Raw genomic sequence first — 22370 nt, forward strand, 5'->3', positions numbered from 1 at the left:
TTTGAGGAACCTGTTTAGTTTCTTTAAGTTTAGGATTACTCGGAAGGAGCCATTGGGTTTTTTCACTAAAAAAAGAGGAGAGTAAAATCCCTTGCCCCTCTCTGCCTGTGGAACCGGGACTACTACCCCTTTGCGTAGAAGAAGCAACACCTCTGACTCTAAGGCCTGTCTTTTGATTTAGTCCTTGGGGCAGTCTGTCTGAGCGAATGAATACCGGGGACGGGTCAGAAACTCCAACCGGAACCCTTCTCCAATCCCTCCCAGGATCCAACCGTTTTTGGTTACCGTTTTCCAGGCTGGGATTCGGCGTCATTGCTTATCCTTAGGTCTTGGGTCCTGGGGCTTAAAAAGGAAACCTCCGGATTTCTTAGGAAATCTATCATTTTCCCTTCTGTAGTACGGTCTACCCCTTTGTTTTTTATTCTGGTATCTACGAAAAAAGGGGGGCGTTGAGGAACCGGAAAACCTTTATTTTTGTCTGAGGCTTTTTCAAGTATGTCGTCAAGAGACGACCCAAAAAGCCTGTCACCCTCACAAGGGATGGAGCACAGTCTGGCCTTCGAGCCCTGATCTGCTTTCCAGGATTTCAGCCAGCTAGCTCTCCTAGCCGCATTAGACATGGCGGATGATCTGGCCAAAAACCTAATCATATCTGTGGAGGCATCTGCTAGAAAGTTGGCGACTTTAAAAAAAAAAGTAGGAAGGGAGGCCAAAACTTCCTCTCTTGTTTTTTTTCCCCTGAGATGCTGTTCCAACTGTTCCAACCAGATATGCAGTGATCTTGAAACCCATGATGCTGCGACAGCAGGTCTCAGGCAAGCAGAGGACGATTCCCACGCCTTTTTTAAATAAAAATCTGCTTTTTTGTCTAAAGGGTCAGACAGGCTACCCAAATCATCAAACGGTAGAGTAGACTTCTTGGCGATCTTTGCTACCGGGGCGTCTACTGTAGGGGCCTTGTCCCAAATAGCTGATACTTTCTCATCAAAGGGATATTTCCCTTTAACTGAATTTGGGATAAAAAACTTCCTGTCAGGATTTTTCCATTCCTTTCTAATTAATGCTTGGACGTTTTCGTGAATGGTGAAGACCCTATGCTTCCTGGGGCCTAATCCCTGAAAAGCTAGATCTGCTGTTGACTTAGCCTTTTTCGCATCTTCAAGTTGCATTGTCGCTCTGACAGCTTAAAGTAGGTTTTGGGTGTCCTCAGGTGAAAAAAAATGAACTCCCTGCTTCCCCATCTTCTGACGATGTAGCGTCATTAGAAAATAACTGACCCGCTTCTCTTTCCTCCACGTCAGAGAGGTCTATATCAGAATCCCTGAGCTCGGATCCTATTAAGGACCTCATGTTTTTGGAGAGGCTCTGAGTTTCCTCCGCCACCAACTTATCAATACACGGCGTGCATAATGGTTTAGAATAAGAGGATGCCAAGGCCACTCTGCATCCCGCACACTCCTTATGTTTTGTTTTTAAAGCCGCTTTTTGGGGGGTCTTTGCAACCTAAAACAAGCCAAACAAACAACACCCCATTAATAAAAAGATCCACCTCACCACTGATCTTTGTCCCCACTCCTCAAGACTGGTACCGGACTAGCAGGCCTCAAGGGTTCCAGGGGTTCGGCGCGTCCATCTGCTGGCTCAGACATTTTTGCAGAAAAAGAGCCTCTTCAGCACAGCACTGTGTGCTACATCAGCTGGCTGGATTCCCCCCGCAGCCACATTTATATTTTAAAGGACGCGCCTAGGCTATTCCGGCGCTTTTTTCCCTACTTCCGGGTTAAGCCCCGCCGGAAGCCCGCGCATGCGCAGACGCCTCCCTGACGCCAACAGAAAGCCGGGCAAAGACGCCGTACAGCATGAGGGAAGCCGCCTGAACACGGCCACAGCGACTCCCTCGGGATCGGCGCCGGAATGTGGGGGAAAGGCAGACTATAGGCAGCAGCCCCGGAGAGCCTTCAGCCACCTGGGGGAGGCCTCCTACCGGATCAGAACCTGGGCCTCCCCCCAGCTGCAGGTGAGAACCATCTTAAGAACTTCCCAGGACCTTCCTATCCGAGGACAGGAAACCTAAACTGGTGCTTGGTGGGGGTGTGAACCTTTTATGTTCTCAGGTTTTCTGTCCCGGTTGGGAGGTCCCTGGTCGCATGGGGTGCCGTCATGGGTGAGGGGAAAAATGTAGTGCGACCCCTGACCATAACTGTATGCCGGCACACTTCTGCATGCCATCATATTGTGGTTGTGCATAAAGAAACTAACCAGTGCATAATGACCTGCAGTTCCTGCGATGATGGCAGAGGACTGTGTGTCATTATAGAAGAGGATAGTCTACGGCTGCGAACACACGTTACAGAAAAGCAGCAGATTATTGATGTTCCCTAAACAAGTCTATTAGTATGTGAAAATCTGCAGAACTTCTTATGTTCACATGCCATGTGTCAGTGCAAATTGTGAGTAATGAGGGCAGCAAAGAGATGTGGGACTGGTAAGAGGTATTGTAATGGTAATGGTATTCAATGGAAATTGTAATGAACTGCCTAAACTAACATACTGCGGTTTGTATCACCTAACATGGAGTAAGTGACGGCTGACCAGGCAGAATACAGTCCATAAAACAAGTCTCAAAGGGTCAGGCAGGAGCAATGTCTGAATACAGGCTAAGGTAGTCAGTCATCTAATCAGGGCTGGTAGTATAGGTGCAGGCCGGGTCAGGAGCGGGATCTCAGAACAGGGATTATAGGTCACAGAACAGGAACACAAGCCGGGTCAGGAGCGGGATATCAGAACAGGGATTATAGGTCAAAGATCAGGAACAGAAGCCGGGTCAGGAGCGGGATATCAGAACAAGGTAAACCAAAGGAGAAAAAACTGGAACTGCTTAAAGCTTTTGTTTTGGGCGCTGCTCGGCTAGATATATCACGCAGATGGTGAAATAAAAAGTAGTATTTATTTGTCTACGCGTTTTGAGGGAATTGGACCCTCTTCTTCAGGACAATCAATGATACAGTACAAGACAGTTTGAATTTATTTATACACCTATTTTTGGCGCCTTACCTCGATTGTAGGGGGCGTGGCTATGGGCGGAGTTAATATAAATAAACAGGGGTTAGAATAATCAATACTCTGTCAATCTTGGTGAAGTTACTGTAAAAAACAGGGTTAGACACACTTCACCCAGACGTCCGGTAACCACTGGGGAGGAAAATGTACACCGGTAATTAATAATGTATATGGACAATGAGCGCTGGAGAGCGTTCAGCTTTCGGGACGGGTAGCTATGCCCCGCCCACCTTTGTGACGTAACACTAAAGGGGTGGCTAGGTTTTGCTTGATAGATGGAGCGCTGGGAAGCGCTAAGCTGTGCGGAGTGGTGGGACACGCCCCCCCCTCCCTGATACGTAAGCTAATGGGGCGGGGCCAAGGGGATGCCGATCTTAATTTTTCCCTGCATTTATCACCTGACCCTACCACTGAGACCCCCACAAGTCATGTAATAATTGACAATACAGATCCCAATAAAGGGGGCCTTGTAACTTTTTTAAATCCTGCCACATTACCGATAAAAGCAGGTGAACTAAACCCCCGATTTTCCCACTCTCCTTTTTTAGGGGTAGCAAGGAGCACAGGTGCCATTCCAAAAAACCACCAACAAATAACCAAATACTTCAGACCAACACCAACAAAAAGAAAATTAGACGGTAGAGGAAAGAGAGGAGGAGTCCAAAAAAGGAAAATTAAAGTAATTAAAAAGAAGAAGACAATACCGCTTTTAAATACAACCATTAAAATATTCAATCTATCCACATACCAACTTAATAAGCAGGAGACCGGCCTACTGCAAAAAGGACTTTCCTTTTGCCCACACAATAAAGTCAACCCCTTTGAGCTTTTCATCGATATTCAGAAGTTCAGAAGGAATCTAACAATAAAAAAACACTTCTCAAGAGAAAACCCCATACCACAGAAGCATTAAAATCAATCCAACAGATCAGGAGTACAGACATATCGATATCCGAAATCCAATTTTTTCCCGTCATATAGTCAAGGGCACTGTATACCCACTTTTTTCGACTTAATTTCGGCTGATCTGAAGATGATAACCAATGAATCAGTGAGTTATAATTATAATGGCAATCTGACAAAATCTGAACAAATAGCATTGAACACGCTTAAAAACAACCGAGATATAGTTATCCGCCCTGCTGAGAAGGGGGGGGGGGGGGCAATAGTTATCCAGAATTACACCGAGTACGAAAATAAGGCCTAAAGGATTCTAAGCGATACCGAATATTACTCAAAAATATACCATAATCCCTTTACAAATGTAAATACTAGTCTAACCAACCTAGTGAAAGAGGCTCATAGTAAGGGTTACATAAATAAAAAAGAAAAGAACTTCCTTTTACCCAAAATTCCGTGCAACCCCTATTTTTATCACCTCCCAAAAATTCATAAGAATAAAGATAACCCCCCAGGCAGGCCCATTGTCTCCAATACCAAATGTGCGACAAGCAATCTATCCCAATATATGGATCTTCATTTACAGCCATATGTCAAAAATCTGCCCACTTACCTACATGACTCCGGTCAGCTCATCCGTGAATTAAAAACTATAAACTGGGAACAAACATATGCTTTTCTTACTTTGGATGTCACGTCACTATATACAAACATTAAACACGAGCTAGGCCTCGGGTGCATCCAATCAGTGCTAGAAAGGGATACCAGCCTAAAATCATCCCAAGTTTCTTTTTTGCTACAAAGCTTACAGTTCATACTAGAGAACAACTATTTCATATATAATGGAGACATCTACCACCAGTGTAAGGGGACCGCTATGGGGACACGAGTAGCGCCGTCTTTTGCCAATTTATTTATGGGGGAGTTCGAAGAGCTACACATAACCAAGCACTCAACCTATAAAAACAAAATAATTTTTTTCAGGAGATATATCGATGATATATTCATTATATGGGATGGGGTCGAACTCTCTGCCAAAACCTTCTGCCAATCCCTTAACGAAACAGATTGGGGCATTACTTTCACTCTCAACTTCAATAGAACGGAAATCGAATTCCTAGATATCATCATCCAGAGTCACAATAACACCATATCCACCAAAACATACTTTAAACCGGTAGATAGCAACAGTTATATCTAGGGCTGCAGCTAACGATTATTTGAATAATCGATTAGTTGCCGATTAATTACTACGATTAATCGATTAATCGGAAAAAACGACAAAATTACAAAAAAGAGAGGTTTATATGATCTTACTTGAAAAATTATGTTCAAAGGCCATATTAAAACAAATTGTGGACGACACTATTATGGGGGATCTGTGGACGACACTATTATGGGGGATCTGTGGACGACACTATTATGGGGGATCTGTGGACGACACTATTATGGGGGATCTGTGGACGACACTATTATGGGGGATCTGTGGACGACACTATTATGGGGGATCTGTGGACGACACTATTATGGGGGATCTGTGGACGACACTATTATGGGGGATCTGTGGACGACACTATTATGGGGGATCTGTGGACGACACTATTATGGGGGATCTGTGGACGACACTATTATGAGGGATCTGTGGACGACACTATTATGGGGGATCTGTGGACGACACTATTATGGGGGATCTGTGGACGACACTATTATGGGGGATCTGTGGACGACACTATTATGGGGGATCTGTGGACGACACTATTATGGGGGATCTGTGGACGACACTATTATGGGGGATCTGTGGACGACACTATTATGGGGGATCTGTGGACGACACTATTATGGGGGATCTGTGGACGACACTATTATGGGGGATCTGTGGACGACACTATTATGGGGGATCTGTGGACGACACTTATGGGGGATCTGTGGACGACACTTATGGGGGATCTGTGGACGACACTTATGGGGGATCTGTGGACGACACTTATGGGGGATCTGTGGACGACACTTATGGGGGATCTGTGGACGACACTTATGGGGGATCTGTGGACGACACTTATGGGGGATCTGTGGACGACACTTATGGGGGATCTGTGGACGACACTTATGGGGGATCTGTGGACGACACTTATGGGGGATCTGTGGACGACACTATTATGGGGGATCTGTGGACGGCGTAGTTATGGAGAGGGGGATCTGTGGACGGCGTAGTTATGGAGAGGGGGATCTGTGGACGGCGTAGTTATGGAGAGGGGGATATGTGCACTGTTATGGGCATAACAGTGCACAGATCCCTTTCCTCATAACAGTGCACAGACCCCCCTCCCCATAGCAGTGCCATAGACAGATCCTCCCCCCTCCCCATAGCAGTGCCATAGACAGATCCCCCCTCCCCCTTCCCCCTAACAGCCCCGGCCCCGATGCTTGCATCTTTATTTTACCTTTTTACAATGACGCTCCCGCTCCTGTAACAGCCAGGCAGAGCGGACGGCGGCGTAACGTCACTCAATCACGTGACGCGCCTGCTCCGCCCACTTCATGAATGAAGGAGGCGGAGCAGGCGTGTCACGTGAGTGAGTGACGTTACGCCGCCGTCCGCTCTGCCTGGCTGTTACAGGAGCGGGAGCGTCATTGTAAAAAGGTAAAATAAAGATGCAGCGACCGCCCGCCCGCATAGCAACGAATCGGCGATTATTCGATAACTGGATTCGTCGACAACGAATCCAGTTATCGAATATAATCGATTACATCGATTAATCGTTGCAGCCCTAGTTATATCCACTATTCTAGTTTTCACCATAAAAAATGGCTACAGAATATACCATACAGCCAGTTTAAATGAATAAGTCGTAATTGCACATACAAAGAAGATTTCATACAACAAACAGACACCATCCGTAAATCCGTAAACGATTTTCGGCAAAAAAATATCCAGCTAAACTGATAAAAAACGGTTTGAAAAAAAGCTCCATTGTGTCCCAGGAGGAATGTCTAACCAAAACCTCCAAAAAACAAGACCGTCTTAATTTTATCACCCAGTACAGCACGTTAAATGGGCATATTAAGAATATTCTAGCCAAACACTGGCATATATTACTCCAAGATCCATACCTCTCAAAACACCTAGCCCCCAAACCAATTATTACTTATAGACGAGCCCCTACGATAAAAAGCATCTTGGCCCCTAGCAAACCTAGACAACATAATGAACCACAAAACAAATCCAGTAAAATTGCGGCACAGAATGCGGGCAGCTACAAATGCCGGTCCAAGCGATGCCTATGTTGTAAAACAATTACCCATAATCAAGCCACATTCATGTCAAACCGTAACAAAACATCCTTCCCCATAAAACAATATATGACGTGCCAGTCTTCCTATGTTATATACTTAATTGAGTGTATTTGCGGCCTGCAGTATGTGGGGCACACGACACAGGAGCTACACTGTTGATTAAATCAACATAGACATAATATACGACGTTTATATCAGAAACACAGTTTGTCAAGACACTGTGCGACAACCACAGAAAAACACCCAATAAAAATCACCCCCATAGAACATATACCTGAAAACCCATTTAATCGGTTTGACATCTTACAGAAACGGGAGGTTTTCTGGATATACCAACTAGATACGCTAACACCCCATGGTCTCAATGAACTCCGTGAAACAGTACTCTAATCCAATAGCATATGCCACTACCTATGCCTTATATTTTATATATTATATACGGTACCTTTTATGCCAGTCCCTTTATCTACATTTTATTTCCCTGTTATTTTCTTCTTATTTTGTGTATTTTATATTATTATTTTTTCTACATAACGTCCGATTGCCAAGATATCCTTCTGGCTCCTTTTTTATAAAAAATCATGTGCTTTATGCACATTATTATTTCTGCCATACAGGCTCTCGTTTAATGTCACATACATACGCTCACTCTAAACGCATTGATACTTAAAAGCGTTTGGGAGCGCAGCATCATTTCCCTCACTTCCCCCCCCCCCTTTTCCCCCAGTTCCCTTTAACCTTCCCTGTCATTCCCTCATTGTCATATAGGACTCATCGGCATCCTTTAGGCCCCCTTCATTAGCTTACATGTCAGGAGGTGAGGCGTTTCCCACCACTCCGGACAGCTCAGCGCCTCCCAGCACTCCACCAATTGTCAGATAGGACCCAACGGCATCCCCTTGGGCCCGCCCCATTATCTTACGTATCAGGGGGGGGGGGGGGGGGGCGTGTCCCACCACTCCGTACAGCTCAGCGCTTCCCAGCGCTCCATCTATCAAGCAAAACCTAGCCACCCCTTTAGTTTTACGTCATAAAGGTGGGTGGGGCATAGCTACCCGTCCCGAAAGCTGAACGCTCTCCAGCGCTCATTGTCCATATACATTATTAATTACCGGTGTACATTTTCCTCCCCAGTGGTTACCGGACATCTGGGTGAAGTGTGTCTAACCCTGTTTTTTACAGTAACTTCACCAAGATTGACAGAGTATTGATTATTCTAACCCCTGTTTATTTATATTAACTAAACCATAGCCACGCCCCCTACAATCGAGGTAAGGCGCCAAAAATAAGTGTATAAATAAATTCAAACTGTCTTGTACTGTATCATTGATTGTCCTGAAGAAGAGGGTCCAATTCCCTCGAAACGCGTAGACAAATAAATACTACTTTTTATTTCACCATCTGCGTGATATATCTAGCCGAGCAGCGCCCAAAACAAAAGCTTTAAGCAGTTCCAGTTTTTTCTCCTTTGGTTTACCTTACTTTGCTTCTGCATTTAATCCCTAAATGCGTCCTGGAACCAAGGCTGCAGGAATGACGTCACCCTTAAATATTTGGGAGTTCAGCTAACGAAAACATATCATAACCTCTATGCTCATAATTTTGTCCCTCTCTTCCGGGAACTCAACTCGCTTATGGCTAAGTGGATGCCCCTGCCAATTTCTCTAATGGGACGTATTGCAGCGGTCAAGATGACCATACTGCCTAATTTATTATATGTAATGGAAACTATTCCGGTTCCAATACCTAGAAAAGACCTGAGAGCTTTGCAATCTTCCATCCTTAGGTTTGTTTGGAACGGGAAGAGACACAGAATTTCTTGCAATACTCTTACCGCCCTTAAATCACAAGGTGGTTTGGGGCTCCCTGATATAACCAAATATTACTGGGCGACGCATCTGCGTCGTATACCTGCGTGGTCTTCCCTCTTGGCATTTTCTAGGTGGATGGAAATTGGAAAGCTATGGCTAGCTCCTGTTCACCCCAACGCCCTCTTGTGGTCACCACTACCGGCCACTTATACTGCCCAATTGCTGGGTCCTATGTCCTTAACATATAATATTTGGAAACATTGCAGGCAGAAATTTCCGTTAGTGTCTGATAAGTCCTACATGACCTCGTTTTTATTTAACCCGATATTCCCGTTAGGATTGCAGTACATGTCCTTTAAGCCGTGGTTCTCCAACAAATTATTCAGACTTGCTGATATAGTGGAGTACAGAACCCTTGAAATTATACAGTTTGACTCGCTCAGGGATAAATACAACCTACCGGAGTCCTCTGGGTGGCAGCATATACAAATCCAACACCTGTTTAGAACCTTATTTAATGATAAGAAGGTGTCTACTCCGACAATGTTTGAACGGCTTTGTAAACTTTCCACCTCCACCAGGGGTCTTATATCAGACATATACGTTCTTCTTTCAACCCCAGAACCCCCACAGGTCATGCGACATGCATATATGTCTAAATGGGAGAGATACCTAGAGAAAGAAATATCGCCGAGCGACTGGCAGCTTATATGGCGGAGAGCAGCAATGTCATCTACCTGTGTGACCTATAGGGAAAATGCTTATAAGCTTCTGATGTTTTGGTATCATACACCTCAGATGCTTAGACACTTGAATCCTACTATTTCTGATGCTTGCTGGCGGTGTGACTCAAGCCGAGGGTCGTTATTTCACATTTTTTGGGATTGCCATGTCATCTTTCCGTTATGGAGAGAGGCCCAGCAACTTCTATTGCAAATTACTAATATAAAATTCTCACTGGATCCGTATATGTTTTTACTGAACATGCCCCCAGTAGTGCTAAAGAAACACATGCTTTGCTTGGTATTACACATATTGTCGGCTACTAGACGCCTTATAGCTAAATACTGGAAGAGACGTGATGTACCGACTAAGTCGGATCTGTTCTCCAGTGTTATGGAGGTTAGACGTATGGAATATTTATCTGCACTTATCAATAATTCTATGGATAATTTTCATAAGATATGGCAGTCTTGGGACATGCTCACAGAGACAGCTGAATAGTTTCCTTCCTACCGCCCCCCCCCCCCCAACCTTCTGTCTACCCTCTTGTGTCTTGTCCTGTCCTATGTTCATGATACTGATACTGTTTTTTACATTACGACTGCTTAGAAGTAGGCAGTTATTGCTCAGTTATGTCATTGCACGACTTGTAATTGATGAAACTGGAATTACTTGCTCTGCATTTCTATGGCTTATTGGAATCGTTAAAGCCTGTATATTTACTGTTCGCTTGATGTCTGGCGGATTCCCTAAGAAACTGTGTATGTTTCTTCTACTTTTATATATACTTTAATAAAAATACAATTATAAAAAAAAAAAAAAAAAGAAGTATACCTAGGCTGAGGGGGGCGAGATAGGCGCGCACCCTTGAGAAGGCGACACACAAGCGGGTGCTGCCCAGCCGGGCGGCCATCGAAACCCTGGTGCGCTGAAGAAATGGCAGACCTGTACACATTAATTGTCCAGTAAGCTCGACCCTCCTCGAACAAAGACGTCAAGAAACGAAGAACTGCTGAAACGGGTGCTGATACGGGATCCAGGTCCTGTCCCACGCACCAACTAGCCCAAGCCTTCCAGGCGGAGCGATATGAGCGTCGAGTGCCGGGGGCCCAAGCGCTGGCCAGTAAGCGTCTAGTCGAGACCGGAAGTCCCTGGAATTCCCAGGGGACCCCGAGATCCTCCAGGCCAGGAGAGGCAGGGAGCCCTCCGTCAGAAGGGGGTGAGATTGACCTAGGGGACCCAAGACCAGATCCGGAAGGGCCGGCAATATCCTGGGGATATCCACCGTCAACTCCAGGAGCTGAGGAAACCATGCTTGAGACCTCCAGAATGGGGCTACCAGAACCAACTCGGCCGATTGGCGCATGACCTGAAGGAGCACCCTGGGAATCGGGGCAAATGGAGGGAAGGCGTAGAGAGGCGAGTTGGACCAATCTTGGAGAAATGCGTCCACTGCTTCCGCCGCCGGATCCGGCCGCCAGCTGTAGAACTGCGGAAGTTGGGTATTGAGCCGGGAGGCAAAAAGGTCGACAGACAGCGGGCCCCACAGAGAGCAGATAGATGAGAAGACTTCTACCTTGAGCTTCCAATCGCTGCTGCCTGCCCAGTGGCGAGAGCTCCAATCTGCCTCGGTGTTGTGGAGGCCTGGAAGATAGTCTGCCCGGACGACAAGGTTCTTGGAAAAACAATAGTTCCAAAAGTCCTTCGCCAACCGAGCCAGTAAAGCGGAACGAGTGCCGCTCATGCAGTGGCGTCTCTAGCTTTCAAATTTTGGGGGGGCACACTGGGGGCCAGGACAAAAGTAGGGGGGCAGCTATAACAACGATACATTTACACAAGTACGCTTAGAAATGCTGCGATACTTTACCCAATACCTAAAACCGCAATAGGGAAGAAAAACCCCAATCACTCAGATTTCAACATGTCCTAGCTGCCTGGGGATCTGTGGATGACACTTAGGGCTCTTTCACACTTGCATTCTTGTCTTCCGGCATAGAGTTCCGTCGTCGGGGCTCTATGCCGGAAGAATCCTGATCAGTTTTATCCTAATGCATTCAGAATGGAGAGAAATCCGTTCAGGATGCATCAGGATGTCTTCAGTTCCGGAACAGAAAGTTTTTTGGCCGGAGAAAATACCGCAGCATGCTGCGCTTTTTGCTCCGGCCAAAAATCCTGAAGACTTGACACAAGGCCGGATCCGGAATGAATGCCCATTGAAAGGCATTGATCCGGATCCGGCCTTAAGCTAAACGTCGTTTCGGCGCATTGCCGGATCCGACGTTTAGCTTTTTTAGAGTGGTTACCATGGCTGCCGGGACGCTAAAGTCCTGGCAGCCATGGTAAAGTGTAGCGGGGAGCAGCATACTTACAGTCCGCGCGGCTCCCGGGGCGCTCCAGAATGACGTCAGAGCGCCCCATGCGCATGGATGACGCGCCATGCGATCACGTCATCCATGTGCCGCTCCCCCCTCCTACTATGGCAACCAGGACTTTAATAGCGTCCTGGCTGCCATAGTAACACTGAACGCATTTTGAATACGGATCCGTCTTCAAATGTTTTCAGTACACTTGCATTTTTCTGGATCCGGCGTGTAATTCCGGCAAGTGGAGTACACGCCGGATCCGGACAACGCAAGTGTGAAAGAGGCCTTATGGAGGGGGATCTGTGGATGACACATACCGTTTATAGCATCTTATGCTATGTGTCATCCACAGGTCCACCCCATATCAGTGTCATATCGGGATCCCTCTCCCTATAAGGCCCCATTCACACATCCGAAATTTGCGTAACGGAATTGCGGACCCATTCATTTCTATAGGGCAGCACGGCGTGCTGCCGGATACGGAAACGCGGACCCGCACTTCCGGGTCCGCAGTTCCGTTCCCGAAAAAAAATGCGGACCCGCACATTGCCGCTGTTACGGACGTCTGAATGGAGCCCAACAGTGGCACAGATCCCCCCCCCCCCCATAACCGTGTCGTCTACAGATCCCCCTCCCTATAACAGTGTCATCTACAGATTCCCCCCCCCCAGTAACAGTGTCATGACATCCAAAGACCCCCGATCCCCCTCCCTCTAACACTATAAGAGTATCATCTATAGATCCCTCCCCCCCTATGACAGTGTAATGACTCATGACATCCACAGACCCCCGATCCCCCTCCCACCGCTCACATTTGAACATGATTTCTCTAAACGGTAAAGTAAACACTGTAATCATCCAGGCTGCACTGACAGTAACTTTAAAGGGGTTCTGCACTTTCATTTAACTGATGATCTATCCTCTGGATAGATCATCAGCTTCTGATCGGTGGGGGTCAGACACCCGGGACCCCCGCCGATCAGCTGTTTGAAAAGGCACCGGCGCTCGAGCAGCACCGCGGCCTTCTCACTGTTTACCGCCAGCCCACTGACGTCACGACTAGTATTAACTAGACTGAGCGCGGCTAAGCTCTGTTCACTTGAATGGAGCTTAGCCACTCCCATGCTAGTTGATACTAGTCGTGACGTCAGTGCATTCTCAAGCAGCTGATCGGCGGGGGTCCCGGGTGTCTGTCCCCCGCCGATCAGAAGCTGATGATCTATCCAGAGTATAGATCATCAATTAAATTAAAGTGCAGAACCCCTTTAACTTTTAAATCAGGAAGATTCTGGGGCAGCCGCCAGCCGGCTCTCCTCTCAGACTCAGTCAGAGTCAGATCTGATCTCTCTAGTTAGAATAGAAAGAGACTTAGTCAGTCCACTCAGTCACTACTTGTAAGTTGTACCTTATTATTATTAAGTTAACCTGCTACACACCGTCACCACTAGGTCAGGCTCAGTCCAGTCTGTTCGGTATCGGTAGGGTAGGACCACGCCACGCCACGCACTGTCTGTTCTCTAGTCTGGGCCTGGCTGGCTTAAAGGGCTTCTGTCACCCCACTAAAGTCATTTTTTTTTTTGCCAACTTAAATTCCTTATAATGCGATATATCAATATATAATGCTCTTACTCATTTTGGTTGGGCAGTTTCTTCAAAAAACGGACTTTCATAATATGTAAATGAGCTCTCTACCAGCAAGTAGGGCGGTTACTTGCTCATAGCAGCCGCATCTTCCTTTCATAAAGATGCCCCCTCCTCATGTTGATTGACAGGGCCAGCGAACGCGCTCGTCCTCTGGCTGGCCCTGTCTGCGTTGAAAATCTGGCGCCTGCGGCGTACCGGTCTTCAGTCGGTGCAGGCGCACTGAGAGGAGGATGCTCGCTCGGCCGCTCCTTCCTCAGTGCACCTGCGCCGGGTGTAGATGTGATGTCATCGGCACAGGCGCATTGAGGAAGGAGCGGCCGAGCGAGTGTCCTCCTCTCAGTGCGCCTGCGCCGACTGAAGACCGGTACGGCGCAGGCGCCAGATTTTGAACGCAGACAGGGCCAGCCAGAGGATGAGCGCGTTCGCTGGCCCTGTCAATCAACATGAGGAGGGGGCATCTTTATGAAAGGAAGATGCGGCTGCTATGAGCAAGTAACCGCCCTACTTGCTGGTAGAGAGCTCATTTACATATTATAAAAGTCTGTTTTTTTAAGAAACTGCCCAACCAAAATGAGTAAGAGCATTATATATTGATAAATTGCATTATAAGGAATTTAAGTTGCCAAAAAAAAAAAAAAAAAAGACTTTAGTGGGGTGACAGAAGCCCTGCAGCTGCTGCCAGTAGTTGAATGAATCAGAATCAGCTAGTCTCAACTAGCGGCACGCTGATTTATGCACAGCACTGCCACAGAGTTTGACTGAGTCTGACTCAACTTGTCAGGGCCGGGGGCGGGACCGGGCACGGAGCCGGGGACGCGGCAGCGGTGGGTGGAGACTAGAGAATGAGACGGCAACGGCACCAAGTCAGATCATCAGATGTGAAGATGTCCGGTAGGGCTGCCTAGTGCCTACACAGTGCACAGCAGCGCAGCATAGACCATCCACCACCAAAATGAATGGGGGACATTTTAGTTGGGGGGGCACAGCTTGATTTTGGGGGGGCCGTGGCCCCCTCTGGCCCCCCCCTGGCGACGCCACTGCGCCCATGTGGTTGACATACCTCACAGCGGACACATTGTCCATGCGAAGAAGAATGCAAGCATTCACAGTGTTGTTCGTAAAACTCCAGATCGCGAAGGATCCGGCCAGTAACTCGAGGGCATTGATATGGAGGTTGGACTCATCCTGCGACCACAGGCCCCCAGTGGACACCCCGTCGCAGTGGGCTCCCCAACCGAGGAGGCTGGCGTCGGAGTCCACCGTGAATTCCGGGCGAGAGCCAAATATGGCTCTGCCGTTCCAAGCCGACAGGTTGTGGATCCACCTAGACAGCTCGTCTCGCGTCTCTGCATTCAAAGTGACCACGTCTGCATAGGAGGCACTCCCGAGAAGATGGGCTATCTTCAGGCGCTGGAGGGACCCGATAATGGAGGGGTGCCGGGAAGACCGCCTGGATGGATGATGATAGGAGGCCAATTACGCGGGCCAGGTGGCGTAGGGAAACTTGGCGGCGCTGCAAAGTGCGTCGCAATTCTTTGCGAATTGCATGCACTTTCTCCAAGGGGAGGCTGAGGGACTCGTATTCGGAATCCACCAGGAAACCCAGGAATTCCATGCACCTGGACGGGGACAGGCAGGACTTCTCCCAGTTGAGAAGGAAACCCAGCTGAGAGAGGAGGTCCGTTGTCCACTGAAGATGGGACAGTAACGTATCCCTTCTCTGGGCCATGATAAGGATGACGTCCAGGTAAATGATGAGACGGACACCCCTGCCCCGAAGCCAATACACTACTGGGCGCATGAGCTTGGTGAAACACCAAGGAGCGTAAGAGAGGCCAAAGGGCAGACAGGCAAAACGCCAGATTTCCTTGTTCCAGAGAAACCTGAGAAGGTTCCGGGACGGGACCGAAACTGTGACCGTGAGATACGCATCTTGGAGGTCTAATTTCACCATCCTATCCCCCGGAAGGAGCAGGTCCCGCAGGAGGTGGATGCCCTTCATTTTGAAGTGCCGGTAGCGCACTAGTGTATTCAAGGCACGGAGGTTGATGACTGGGCACATCTGACCTGACCTCCCTTTTTCTCTACGAGAAAGATGTTGCTTAACACCCCCAGAGAAGTGGAGGGAGCCCGCTATATGGCCCCTTTCTCGCACAGGGTGGAAAGTTCCTCCTGGACCAAAGCGCTGTCCGCCATGGACAGAACTATTGAGTGGGGGTGCGGAATGCGGGCTGGGGAAGCTATCAGTTCTATTTGGAAGCCCCTGACCGTGGCGAGGACCCAGTTGTCCGAGGTGATGATCTGCCAGGCAGGGAAAAAATGCCGGAGTCTGCCCCCTACAGGTGGATTGAAAGAAACATGAGGAATCGGCAATCTTACCATACGGGCGTCTAGATCCGGGAGTGCCTCTGAAACCTCGGGAACGCCATGGTCTTCCACGGGAAGGGAAGAACGGGGTCTGCTGGCGTGAATCCTGGTAGGAGGATCCCTGGAAGCCAGGTGACTGGAAAAAGAGCCTCGGCCCCCGGTACGGGCCTGGTAGAATGAACGGCCGGACAGGCGGCCCCTGACACTGCCGGCCCTGGAAGAGACCCGCCCCTTAAAAACTCTCCTCATGGAGGATTGCGCCTTAGCCAGAGCCGTGAAGGCACCTACGTATCGACCGAGGTCTTTAATAAAAGAGTCCCTAAACAAGAGACCCTGGGCATCCTTGCACGGTTCTGTGAGGGCGAGATTCGCCAGTTTGGGCTCTATTTTAAACAGGATGGCCTTACGTCTCTCAATTGACAGAGAAGTATTGACACTACCGGCCATACAAATCGCCCGTTGCACCCAACCCCGGAGTTCCTCCTGATCTACTTGCTTATTGTCAGCTCTGGCGGGTCCATTTACTAGCAAGGCTCGTCAAAGGTGTTGTGACTCCTCACAACACACTCTGGTAAGCGCATTACTTTAGCATCATTTTAATTATTTTATACTGTACGACACATTTGGAGCTGCCTCCCCTCTTCCCCCCCCTCTGGGATATCAGAACAGGGATTTTATTACAGACCCGGAGGCTTCGTATTGCTTTCTCTTTCTTTACTAAAACTATAGCAGCAACATACACAGGAAGAGAAAAAACTCCACTAGTAACCAAGGCAACTAGCCACTCCCCCTGTTCTAGCCAGTATAAGAACCAGCTCCACCAAACAGTCCTCCTCTTTCTTTGCTGCTCACAGGAGGAGATGAGTCTCTGTCACTAGGGTGTAGTTGTGTTATATGTTAACCAGTTGTTTTTTCCTAAATAATTATTGCTATTGGTTGGTACACTACCGCCGATTTTACTGTACCCTCTGCGCGTTGTTTCGCCAGATTGGGTCGCTCTGCGTCATTTTCTTCCCGCTGTTGCTCCCTCTGCCTTCTCGCCATGTCTCCGGCGGCCCCGTTGGAAGTCTTGCGAGATCGCAGCAGCGTGCGCACCCCGATGGCTGGAAGTCCCGCGTGACTTCGGAATCCATTTTGGGATTCACTCACTGCCTGCCATGCCCTGCTGACCCAGCTCCCTGCGTTCGGCTTTCCTTCCTTTGCAGATCGTTCCCATCTTGTGTCAGGTCAGACCCGACTTGCTTTGTTTAGTGGCGGTATCATGTCTGATCCGTCCACTGCCCCCCCTCTGGGACTGCGCTTCATCCCAAGCCCTTAATGTCCCTGTGGCTGGGGCGATTAGTGCACCACCTCCCACCGGCTTAACTCCTGTCCCTGGGGACACATCGGTTTTTCAGAAGGCAGTGGCTTCTGCTATGGGCTCGGTCTTAGCCACCATCTCCCATACTTTGTCTCAAGCGCTCCTGACACACTCCTCTGACGCTCAGGGTGCTGCGCAGGGGTCGTGCCCAGGTCATATCGCAACAGCTGCTATTACTGAATCCCAGCATGATACTCAGGCCTCCAGAACCCTTATGACCGGTGATGTGTCTCACCCACAGGATAGTGTGCCGCGTGCATGCAAAAGAGCCTTACCACGCCAGGGCGCGGCAGTGGACATGCGCTAGAGCGCTATTTGAGAGCGATTCCAACTCAGAAATCGGGTCTAGTGAGGAGGCTGAGGATGAGTACGCTCATGATTCAGGGGACGCCACAGAGATGGAAGACCCAGGTCCTTCCAACCCTCCACCACAAAATGTTCGCCCTGCTAGCGCGCCGGGTGAACACTCCGATAATACAGAGGGGGCACTTATGGATCCTTATGGGGATCCGTTGTTTGACCCGGATGCCTTACACCACCCTAGGTCTGCTGAATGGCTCCCTGCGGACCACGTGTCCAGCTATCTAGAAACTTGGGTTCCGCCGCCTGCTTAGCAAAGCGGCGCGTAACAAACTTAAAGCTGAATGCCCTAGGCCGATCATTCCCAATAAAGTGTGCGACACCCCTACGATGGACCCCAAGATGACGCAATTCCTTGCCAAACTAGTGTGGAATCCACGTAAAGGTCTGGATTCCGCGTTAAAAGTTTGCCGAGACAAGCTGCTCGATATTTTCGGGCCGCTGGCAAAGCTGTTTGACCTAGCAGAGTCCGCCAGAGCTGACAATAAGCAAGTAGATCCGGAGGAACTCCGGGGTTGGGTGCAACGGGCGATTTGTATGGACGGTAGTGTCAATACTTCTCTGTCAATTGAGAGACGTAAGGCCATCCTGTTTAAAATAGAGCCCAAACTGGCGAATCTCGCCCTCACAGAACCGTGCAAGGATGCCCAGGGTCTCTTGTTTAGGGACTCTTTTATTAAAGACCTCGGTCGATATGTAGGTGCCTTCACGGCCCTGGATAAGGCGCAATCCTCCATGAGGAGAGTTTTTCAGGGGCAGGTCTCTTCCAGGGCTGGCAGTGTCAGGGGCCCCCTGTCCGGCCGTTCATCCTACCAGGCCCGTACCGGGGGCCGAGGCTCTTTTTCCAGTCACCTGGCTTCCAGGGATCCTCCTACCAGGATTCACGCCAGCAGACCCCGTTCTTCCCTTCCCATGGAAGACCATGGCGTTCCCGAGGTTTCAGAGGCACTCCCGGATCTAGACGCCCGTATGGTAAGATTGCCGATTCCTCATGTTTCTTTCAATCCACCTGTAGGGGGCAGACTCCGGCATTTTTTCCCTGGCAGATCATCACCTCGGACAATTGGGTCCTCGCCACGGTCAGGGGCTTCCAAATAGAACTGATAGCTTCCCCAGCCCGCATTCCGCACCCCCCCTCAATAGTTCTGTCCATGGCGGACAGCGCTTTGGTCCAGGAGGAACTTTCCACCCTGTGCGAGAAAGGGGCCATATAGCGGGCGCCCTCCACTTCTCTGGGGGTGTTAAGCAACATCTTTCTCATAGAGAAAAAGGGAGGTCAGGTCAGATGTGCCCAGTCATCAACCTCCGTGCCTTGAATACACTAGTGCGCTACCGGCACTTCAAAATGAAGGGCATCCACCTCCTGCTGGACCTGCTCCTTCCGGGGGATAGGATGGTGAAATTAGACCTCCAAGATGCGTATCTCACGGTCACAGTTTCGGTCCCGTCCCGGGACCTTCTCAGGTTTCTCTGGAACAAGGAAATCTGGCGTTTTGCCTGTCTGCCCTTTGGCCTCTCTTACGCACCTTGGTGTTTCACCAAGCTCATGCGCCCAGTAGTGTCTTGGCTTCGGGGCAGGGGTGTCCGTCTCATCATTTACCTGGACGTCATCCTTATCATGGCCCAGAGAAGGGATACGTTACTGTCCCATCTTCAGTGGACAACGGACCTCCTCTCTCAGCTGGGTTTCCTTCTCAACTGGGAGAAGTCCTGCCTGTCCCCATCCAGGCGCATGGAATTCCTGGGTTTCCTGGTGGATTCCGAATACGAGTCCCTCAGCCTCCCCTTGGAGAAAGTGCATGCAATTCGCGAAGAATTGCGACGCACTTTGCGGCGCCGCCAAGTTTCCCTACGCCATCTGGCCCGCGTAATTGGCCTCCTATCATCATCCATCCTGGCGGTCTTCCCGGCACCCCTCCATTATCGGGCCCTCCAGCGCCTGAAGATAGCCTATCTTCGTGGGGATGCCTCCTATGCAGACGTGGTCACTTTGAATGCAGAGACGCGAGACGAGCTGTCTAGGTGGATCCACAACCTGTCGGCTTGGAACGGCAGAGCCATCTTTGGCTCTCGTCCGGAATTCACGGTGGACTCCGACGCCAGCCTCCTCGGTTGGGGAGCCCACTGCGACGGGGTGTCCACTGGGGGCCTGTGGTCGCAGGATGAGTCCAACCTCCATATCAATGCCCTCAAGTTACTGGCTGGATCCTTTGCGATCCGGAGTTTTACGAACAACACTGTGAATGCTTGCATTTTTCTTCGCATGGACAATGTGTCCGCTGTGAGGTATGTCAACCACATGGGCGGCAATCAGCTGGAGGAGGGGGGGGGGGGTGGATCTGCGCAAGCGCAGATCCACTGGATTCATTAAAGGGAACCTGTCACCGGGATTTTGTGTATAGAGCTGAGGACATGGGTTGCTAGATGGCCGCTAGCACATCCGCAATACCCAGTCCCCATAGCTCTGTGTGCTTTTATTGTGTAAAAAACCTGATTTGATACATATGCAAATTAACCAGAGATGAGTCCTGTACGTGAGATGAGTCAGGGACAGAACTCATCTCAGGTTAATTTGCATATGTATCAAATCGTTTTTTTTCACTCAGGGGTAGGTAGATTTTTCAGTGCAAAATGTTCCATCAGATCTCGCTACCCCTGAGCGCGGAAACATCATCTGGAGCAGTTCAGCCTCACCACATAGCAGAGCTGAGTGCAGGATATTGGGGTCATGTGACGAGTGTTCCACTTACCTGGGGGCAGGCGTGTCCTCCTCTGACAACCCTTCACTATGGAGCCTCCTGGGCTGTAATTTCTACCACCATGCAGGAGTCGGGCTCCAGGCTGTGCTGCAGGAGAAGGTACAGGACCTGTGAGATGTCATGACCATGTGATCATGTGTGGGAGGAGTCAGGCTGTGCTGCAGGAGAAGGTACAGGACCTGTGATGATGTCATGACCATGTGATCAGGTGTGGGAGGAGTCAGGCTGTGCTGCAGGAGACGGTACAGGACCTGTAGTGATGTCATGACCATGTGATCAGGTGTGGGCAGAGTCAGGTTATGCTGCTGCAGAACCTACAGGACCTGTGATGATGTCATGACCATGTGATCAGAGTCAGGTTATGCTGCAGGAGAAGGTACAGGACCTGTGATGATGTCATGACCATGTGATCAGGTGTGGGAGGAGTCATGGAGATCACATGACCAGGTTTCTCTGCTGTGCTGTGTGGAATCCCAGTCTGTATGTAGCAGAGCTGTAAGCCTGTAATGTTTGTACAGATGAGCTGTATCTGTGTAATGTCTGTGTAGTTGAGCTGTATGCATACAACCAAGCTGTTTATGTGTAATATGCCTCTAAAGTAGGGTTGCCCCCTTTTCTTCAAGCCAAAGCCGAACAGAAGGGAGGGCCCCCTTCCAGGCCCCACCCATGTCCCACCTCCAGCCACGCCAATTTTCCACCTCCAGCCACGCCCATATCCCGCCTTCACCCCTGGTCGCTGTTGCACCGCGATCGTTACGTCCTGATCCCGTCACTACATAAACACAGCACCCCGTACCTCTTACATCCAGTGACGTCTCCTGTGATGTAGATGTTCTCTGTCCTCGTCTTCTCCTTTCAGACCTTCAGACCAGACACCATTTTGTCGCCATTTTTCATCTCTGCAGTTTGAAAACAACAAAAAAATAATCTTAGTTTACTACTTTTCCATCATCCTCCCATCTTCTGGACAAATCATCCTACCACCCCCAATACTGTGCCGCTGTGCTCCCCAATACTACACTGCAGAAACAGATAAACCCCCTGATAATACTAGTACAATGCAGAGCCCCCCAGATAAAATACCCCTTCTTTGTGGCCAGTAAGAAGTGCCCCCCATAGATGCCCCCCACGTGTCAGTAACAAGTGCCTCATTTCTCCCCCCCCAATATGTGCCAGTATAAGGTGCCTCTTCCCCCCCTTCCCCCATATGTGCCAGTTTCAAGTGCCTCATTTCTCCCCCCCCCAATATGTGCCAAGTATAAGGTGCCTCTCCCCCCCCCCTTCCCCCATATGTGCCAGTTTCAAGTGCCTCATTTCTTCTCCTCCTCCCCAATATGTGCCAGTATAAGGTGCGTCTTTCCACCCCTTCCCCCATATGTGCCAGTTTCAAGTGCCTCATTTCTCCTCCTCCCCAATATGTGCCAGTATAAGGTGCGTCTTTCCACCCCCTTCCCCCATATGTGCCAGTTTCAAGTGCCTCATTTCTCCTCCCCCCCAATATGTGCCAGTATAAGGTGCCTCTCCCCCATATGTGCCAGTTTCAAGTGCCTCATTTCTCCTCCTCCCCAATATGTGCCAGTATAAGGTGCCTCTCCCCCCCTTCCCCCATATGTGCCAGTTTCAAGTGCCTCATTTCTCCTCCTCCCCAATATGTGCCTCTTTCCACCCCTTCCCCTATATGTGCCAGTTTCAGGTGCCTCTCTTCTCTAATAAAAACAAAAAACTTTTA

At 49.2% G+C, this 22370-nt stretch overlaps 1 protein-coding gene across 1 annotated transcript in view; it reads right to left on the reverse strand.

Annotated features, from left to right (window-relative positions):
* LOC122940426 (oocyte zinc finger protein XlCOF6.1-like) overlaps positions 1 to 20728 on the reverse strand; it is a 273710-nt gene extending 252982 nt beyond the window's left edge. The window contains exon 1 of the mRNA XM_044297101.1: positions 20633 to 20728. The gene's annotated coding sequence lies outside the window, so the exon portion shown is untranslated. The remainder of the gene's footprint in view (positions 1 to 20632) is intronic.
* Positions 20729 to 22370: the final 1642 nt, after the last annotated feature.

Source organism: Bufo gargarizans, chromosome 6 (assembly GCF_014858855.1).
Source record: "Bufo gargarizans isolate SCDJY-AF-19 chromosome 6, ASM1485885v1, whole genome shotgun sequence".
Taxonomy (NCBI): domain Eukaryota; kingdom Metazoa; phylum Chordata; class Amphibia; order Anura; family Bufonidae; genus Bufo; species Bufo gargarizans.